At 39.4% G+C, this 7,277-nt stretch overlaps 1 pseudogene; it reads right to left on the reverse strand.

The window, feature by feature from the left end:
- Window positions 1-1,879: 1,879 nt before the first annotated feature.
- Window positions 1,880-3,892, reverse strand: LOC139467031 (uncharacterized; annotated as a pseudogene).
- Between the last annotated feature and the right edge of the window lie 3,385 nt (window positions 3,893-7,277).

Genomic DNA, 7,277 nt, shown 5'->3' on the forward strand with positions numbered 1-7,277 from the left:
ATTACATACAGTGAATTTCCCTCTTGCCACTGCTTTGAGGCTAAAAACACTAAGGACTTCTGTTTTAAAAACTCTGGTAATCATTCGTTGCACCAGTCTGTAGCCTATACCAGCAGGAGCATGGGACTAATCATTACACATCTCATTCTAAGTAACGATAAATAAGGCAATGTAATTATTGAAGAGAAACAAGAAAAGTATTTGTACGATATATTCAGTGAGGACGACTAATATTTAAGTGGATAAAAAGATGAACATTTTTCATTTTGTCCTCAGATTGTTTATTAATTCATTGTAACTGTGAATTGTACTGTGGGACTCATGGCAATATAAAGGGAATTAAATCGATTTTTAGCTAACTACTTCTCTGCAGTGAGATTTTAGTGGTGTATGGGAAGTTTAGTGACCAGCCTGTGATCATTAACTTTGGTAGGGGTATAGTTAAACTTGCATTTATTTCAAAGTAAGGTATCCGTCTCGGTTATAATCACCAAGTGATATGCAGCCTTATAGTATTAAATGCAATGGCTTAGTGATTAAACCAGTAATCGGGTCCTGTGTGTAAAAAAAGCGACAAAACAAAACCCTTTCTATATTCATACGAGACATATCTGCCAAAACATCTCATGGGCATGTGTTTAGGAATCGCTATCAAATCACAATGAATCACCAGAAAACACAATGGTGCTGTGCTGTGTTCAAATCTTGGTGTGTGTTTACAAGACCCTGGTATGTTTGTCTTTCAAAGACATCAATTAGATTACTGTAAAACCCATATGATAATGAATCTGTAGGGTTCAAGCTTTGATTCAAACCCACTGTAACAATTGTTTGTTTGTTGTTTAAGGCCGTACTCAGCAATACTCCAGCTATATGACGGCGGTCTGTCAAAAATCGAGTCTAGATGAGACAATCCAGTGATTGTTATCATGAGCATTGATCCACGCAACTGGGATACGATGACATGCATCAACCAAGCCTGACCACCCGATCCCGTTAGTCGCCTCTTACCCCCAGCATGGGTTGCTGAAGACCTATTCTATCCCGGATCTTCACGGATATCCACTATGACATCTTACATAAACACCGAAATCACAGCCGGGTGACTGACATTGATTACTGTTCGTTTATTTTGCTAAAATGGATTTTGCCCTCCTGACAATATGTTTGATGAAGAATGTTCAGCTTGGAAACAAAATCTGGGGAAACACCTCTTAATCACTATTGTTTAATCCTTCACCTCGCCTGTCTGATGATGCATTATATATGGATAGTTAATGGCTGTGGTGTTATTTCAAATTGTATAACCTGTACATTTGGAAATTAATTAAGCACCAGTAAAATCAAAATGACAGCATTAGAAGTTTTGAAAATGAGATGTATCCATACATTAGATATTATGGCCCTTTCTCCACACCATACCAGTGCCAATACCACTGTCAAGGCACTTCATGTTGCACACACTGCACGTGGAGCACAATACCCATGACATGTCTGAAAACCCATATAGGTCGCGAACATTGCAGGTCCACATTTCTCACTCAGGCTGCATGCTCATTACAAAGCATTATCATGGCACGTCGTAGAATGTCTGAAGCGTTTAGATGGCAGAGTATGGGAATGGAAAATGCAGGAATGTCTTGTGGACGTCACCATACTGTAATTTCAAGATTACAGCAGAAATACCGAACTCAGATGAAGTTGAGGACAGGCCACGCCCAAGTCAGCCTCATAAGGCATACAGGAGAGAAGATGCAGCGTCATGAACACTCGATAGACGACGTCCAGTGGACAGAACAGAACAGAACTTTATTCACGCTCAGGCCGGGATCCTCGGCATATGAGGTACAAATGTGCAAACAGTAAATACACAAGATGGCGGGCTGGTTTACATGGAAGATTTTACAGTTTTCATAATGACATTACAGAATGTACAGAGTTTCTTTATAACATTTATTTTTTTACAATTAAAAAGTTCTTTGAATTTAAACATATTTGGGTTTTCAGCATATGAAATTGGAACATATAGTTTCCGTTGGGGTTTGAAATAAGGACAAACAAAAATATAATGAAATTCATCACCAACATCGCTCATGTCGCAGAGTTTACACGTTCGTTCATTGACAGGGATTGTGTGCCACCTACCTAGTTCAATAGGTAAATGGTGGCATGCGGTTCTAAAAAGAAGGAATTTTACAGCCAACGAGAAAGGGATAACTAATAAATACTTTTCAAGGACGAGTTCAGTTTTAAATATGCGATATGTGATAACTTTAGAAGAATGTGTAATCTCTGCATTCCATGTTTGAGTTGCAATGTCAGATAACCTTAACGACATGACAGATTTAAGGACATTAGGAGAATTGCTTGTTGGCTTAACCAATAGAAACTGAAGCCCGTTTCATTGAAAATACTTTCCAAACATGTTATCCATTTTTGACAGCTATTGTTTGTACAGACTTCATAGTATAACATTTGATATAGAATTCTTGATAACTTTTGTTCTTTGCCAGATAAGAACCTAGCCCCAAAACATACCATTCGGCATTTGATAGAATTACTTAAAGGTACTCTTCCAAGTTCTCCATACAACATGTATAAAGGTGTACTTTTCTTAATGGGAAGTAATTTACGTGGAAAGTTAAGGTGAACAGATTCAATTTGTTTACAATTTTCAAAACCCATGATTTCATTACCATATAATAGAATTGGTTTTACCATAGCATCGAAGAGATATAATTGACATTTTATGGACAGATTAAATGTTTTACTTTTGCGTGATACGAAGTACATGGCCTTAGTGGCAGATTCACAATTTGTTTTATAGAAGTTTTGAAAGAGTTTTTATTTGTACAGTGAATTCAAAGATATTTATAATCAGTGACATTTTTTATTGGTGAGCCATTTAATAATATATGTTTACTCTTGTCTCTTTTTGTACCACCAAAAACTATCATTTTTGTTTTACTAGTACTGATATGCAATCTCCATTTTCTGTAGTAAAGTGAAAAAATATCAAACATATTTTGTAAACTTTGATGATTAAAAGCTAACAAAACTGTGCCATCTGCATATAGTAATGCGAACAAAACAACAGAGAGATCTAACAGACCATTAAGTGACTGAGATTGAACAGAAACACCAGGGCAGTTTTGAGAGTATAAAAACGGTTCCAGATCATTTAGAAACAATGAAAACAATACCCATACAGTTTTAAAGGCACAGTGGCTGGCAGGTGCAGGGCGATCTCAAACAGAACCATCAGAAATCGTCTGAAAACAGCTGGATGCAGAGCCAGAAGACCAATCAAACGTCCTTTGTTGACTCAGACCCGTAAAGCGGTCCGTATGGTCTTATACCCCGTTCACATGCAGAACATTTACTAACGTAAGTAACTTTACACATATGTAACTATGCATACGTCCGTATATGTAATTTTACTATGCGTTCAAATGAAAAAAACATTTTAGGTGTGTAAATAAAGTATGTAAAGTGTGTAAGGCACACATATTCGTCAGTCTGTTTCGACTTTCAACACAAAACAGGTTGTTTTCCAATCAAAGTTGAATGAGAAGAGAGTAACGTCTAAATTGGAATATTGCATCACCGTGGAGAATCCACTGTTTGATGAAAGTCAGTGGTAGACGGCCGTGCACGTACGTGTCTGGCGGGTACATACTGTCATCGCTGCACACAACATTCTCGAGACCCATCCATTTGGTAGGGGATCGGGGAGGTGAGGTGAATCGTAGTAAGATCTGAGTTTGATGAGATTGTTGACTTGGGTGGAATACATTGCTTGATGCACGGGTGGAATACATGGCTTGATGCACGGGTGGAATACATGGCTTGATGCACGGGTGGAATACATTGCTTGATGCACGGGTGGAATACATGGCTTGATGCACGGGTGGAATACATTGCTTGATGCACGGGTGGAATACATTGCTTGATGCACGGGTGGAATACATTGCTTGATGCACGGGTGGAATACATGGCTTGATGCACGGGTGGAATACATCGCTTGATGCATGGGTGGAATACATTGCTTGATGCACGGGTGGAATACATTGCTTGATGCACGGGTGGAATACATCGCTTGATGCATGGGTGGAATACATGGCTTGATGCACGGGTGGAATACATGGCTTGATGCACGGGTGGAATACATGGCTTGATGCACGGGTGGAATACATCGCTTGATGCACGGGTGGAATACATTGCTTGATGCACGGGTGGAATACATTGCTTGATGCACGGGTGGAATACATTGCTTGATGCATGGGTGGAATACATTGCTTGATGCATGGGTGGAATACATTGCTTGATGCATGGGTGGAATACATTGCTTGATGCATGCAACAATAGCAAAAATAAACAGACTATTCAATATCCCTGAGTTTATTTTTCTTCCATTATTACCTGCCATTAAATATACAATCTAACATCTCTTGAATACATGTATAAGTAATTCTTCATTCTTAATTAACCAACATGTATGGTATTCATGCTTCTTTTGGTAGTGATTATATATTACCATTGTATTTTATTAAATGAATATTCAAGGTGTAATATGTGAACCAGTCACATTCAACATCATATCACAACAGATAAGCAACAACAATCTGCAATCCAAGCATTCAAACATCACCTGATGAGCTTTGGCATTAATATAAAACAAGGCTTGACAAGAACTCCTGTATACCCTGATCCTCAGTGACTACACTGTCAAAGGCCATGGTACAACACAAGGCTTGACAAGAACTCCTGTAATACCTGATCCTCAGTGACTACACTGTCAAAAGCCATGGTACAACACAAGGCTTGACAAGAACTCCTATATTACCTGATCCTCAGTGACTACACTGTCAAAGGCCATGGTTCAACAGAAGGCTTGACAAGAACTCCTGTAATATCTGATCCTCAGTTACTACACTGTCAAAGGCCATGGTACAACACAAGGCTTGACAAGAGCTCCTGTATACCCTGATCCTGTCAAAGGCCAATATACAACAGAAGCTTGACAACCTCAGACATGCCATGGCTGTCTAGTTCAAAACATCCTTTACGATAATGTAATAAATTATGACATTTTGTACAATTCATAGGACTCTGACTCCCTAAATATTTTATACATTTCAATTTTTCGTATGAGACTGCAGACTGATATTCTCAAGTAAACATATCATTGTGTATATTTTAATACCACATGGCTACACATATAAGTAGTCAAGTAATGGTCACAGGGAGTTTCAATATGGCGCTGAGGTGAAATTGGGTTTAACGTGGCGTCCAAGATTATTGCACTTATATAGCAACGTGCATGCACGTGTGTGTGTGGCTGCTTGACCACAGAGGCACTCTTCAATATGGCAACAAGATTTGGGTTCTACAAGCACATTTTGAGAACATTGGTGGGATTGAGCATAATACCGTAACATATCTTGAGGTTCACACATATGCATTATTCATCATAGATAGAAGATGCAGTAAAAGTTTTAAGGTAAAAATAAGAACAAAATAAGGCACATATGACACTTCACACCAAATTGCACGTTCCTTCATGCATAAATGGACATGTTATGGTAACCATTCGAAAAGGGATTTTGATAATGGTTACAGTAAAAGTAATGTAGAATGTGACCTGAATAATTGGCAGTCCCCCGGTCATACCAGTGGTGGGACAAGCCATGCATTGACTCAGCTTCACAAGGATTGATGATTTACACATGATGTCCATTATGCAATTTCTCTAGATCACAGCAGTCAAAGTTCAAACGTCAAAACAGAGGCACAAGTGTCCACTAAAAGTGCAAGAGAGTCAACTGACCATAAAAGTCCAGTTTCCACCCTTACCGAACAAGGCTGGTAATATGGAGTTACATTTTGGCTGGACTAACGAGTCTATGCATAGTCCAATAAAAATTGCGCAATGAAATCAAAATCCGGTTCATAAACTGCAGTGCAAATTTTGGTCGATTGCAGGATTTGCAAAGCATGTGCACCGCCAACATGTTGTCAACAGATATTTTCTAAATCTTTTCATGTTTTTAATCAAGGTGCTCACATGATTTGATCCACTTCGCGATGTAAGACACATTTTATCACAATATAGATCTTGATTATCGATTAGATTGTCTTGGCTGGGTGCCACCATTTTGTTTGAAGCAAATGCATGTGATACGAGAGGTGGAATCTGACTGGTCCATAGGAGAGGCTTAGAAGTGACATAGCTCGTAATAGCCACTGGTGGTGCTACGATCGAGCCCAGAAATCCCAGCCTAGTTCGGCAAGGGTGGAAACTGGACTTTTAAAGTCAGTTAACTCTCTTGCCTTGGGATGATGCTAAAAGTGACCATCTACACAATGTTCTTGGCCAGTCTATCAAACACATCCAAAGTGAAAAAAACAGCTGTTTCTGCATAACAAGGCAAAAGTTGACCAATACACTGTTGGTATTATGCATACACACGTTTGCTTACTGAATCTTGTGGTCTCCTGGGAGAAGATCCACTTAATATATCTGCACACACATCATGATGAACACATAAGTAAGTGCTGTTGTTGGCACTGCATAATACACCTGATACAGTGGGACCTCCTTAGTCTGGACAGTCCTCAGCTGAAGTAGTCTGGATTAACAAATGTTCTGACAAAAGAATCCAGAGAATGGGGTCCAGAGTATGCTCCATGTGATGTATATGGAAGCTGCCAGATTGTCTGGAATACCAGGTTTCCGGACTAATAGGGTTCTAGTCTAAGAAGGTTTAACTGCAAGTAGTTGTCACGAAATAAGGCTGTATATTGTAACAATTTTACCCAACAACCACATGACCATTATGCATGTACACTAAGCTCTGTCTGGAGAATTAGGGGTGAATCATGTTTCTGTCTGACATCAACACACGAGCGTGATGGTGAGGCTCACTGAGGTGCACAGAACAGTGTTGGGGTTCAGTCAGTCAGTGAGTTTTTGGTTTTACGTTGCATTTAGCAATATTCCAACAATATCACGGCGGGGGACACCAGAAATGGGCTTCACACATTGTACCAATGTTGGAAATTGAACCTGGGTCCTCAGCGTAACGAGCGAATGCTTTAACCACTAACCTCCCTGTAGGGGTTCAAACCTTACCTACCTGTCTCCAGAAGTGAACACTAGGTCAACTGGGCTACCGGTCTCTGCAGTCAAAGTACATACAATCCTTTACCTGAAAAAACCTGAGAAATCGAACAGCGACTATGCAAATAAGTACACACCTGAGTGAGTGAGTGAG

This window comes from Haliotis cracherodii, unplaced genomic scaffold (genome assembly GCF_022045235.1).
Source record: "Haliotis cracherodii isolate W230 unplaced genomic scaffold, xgHalCrac1.p SCAF_19, whole genome shotgun sequence".
NCBI lineage: Eukaryota > Metazoa > Mollusca > Gastropoda > Lepetellida > Haliotidae > Haliotis > Haliotis cracherodii.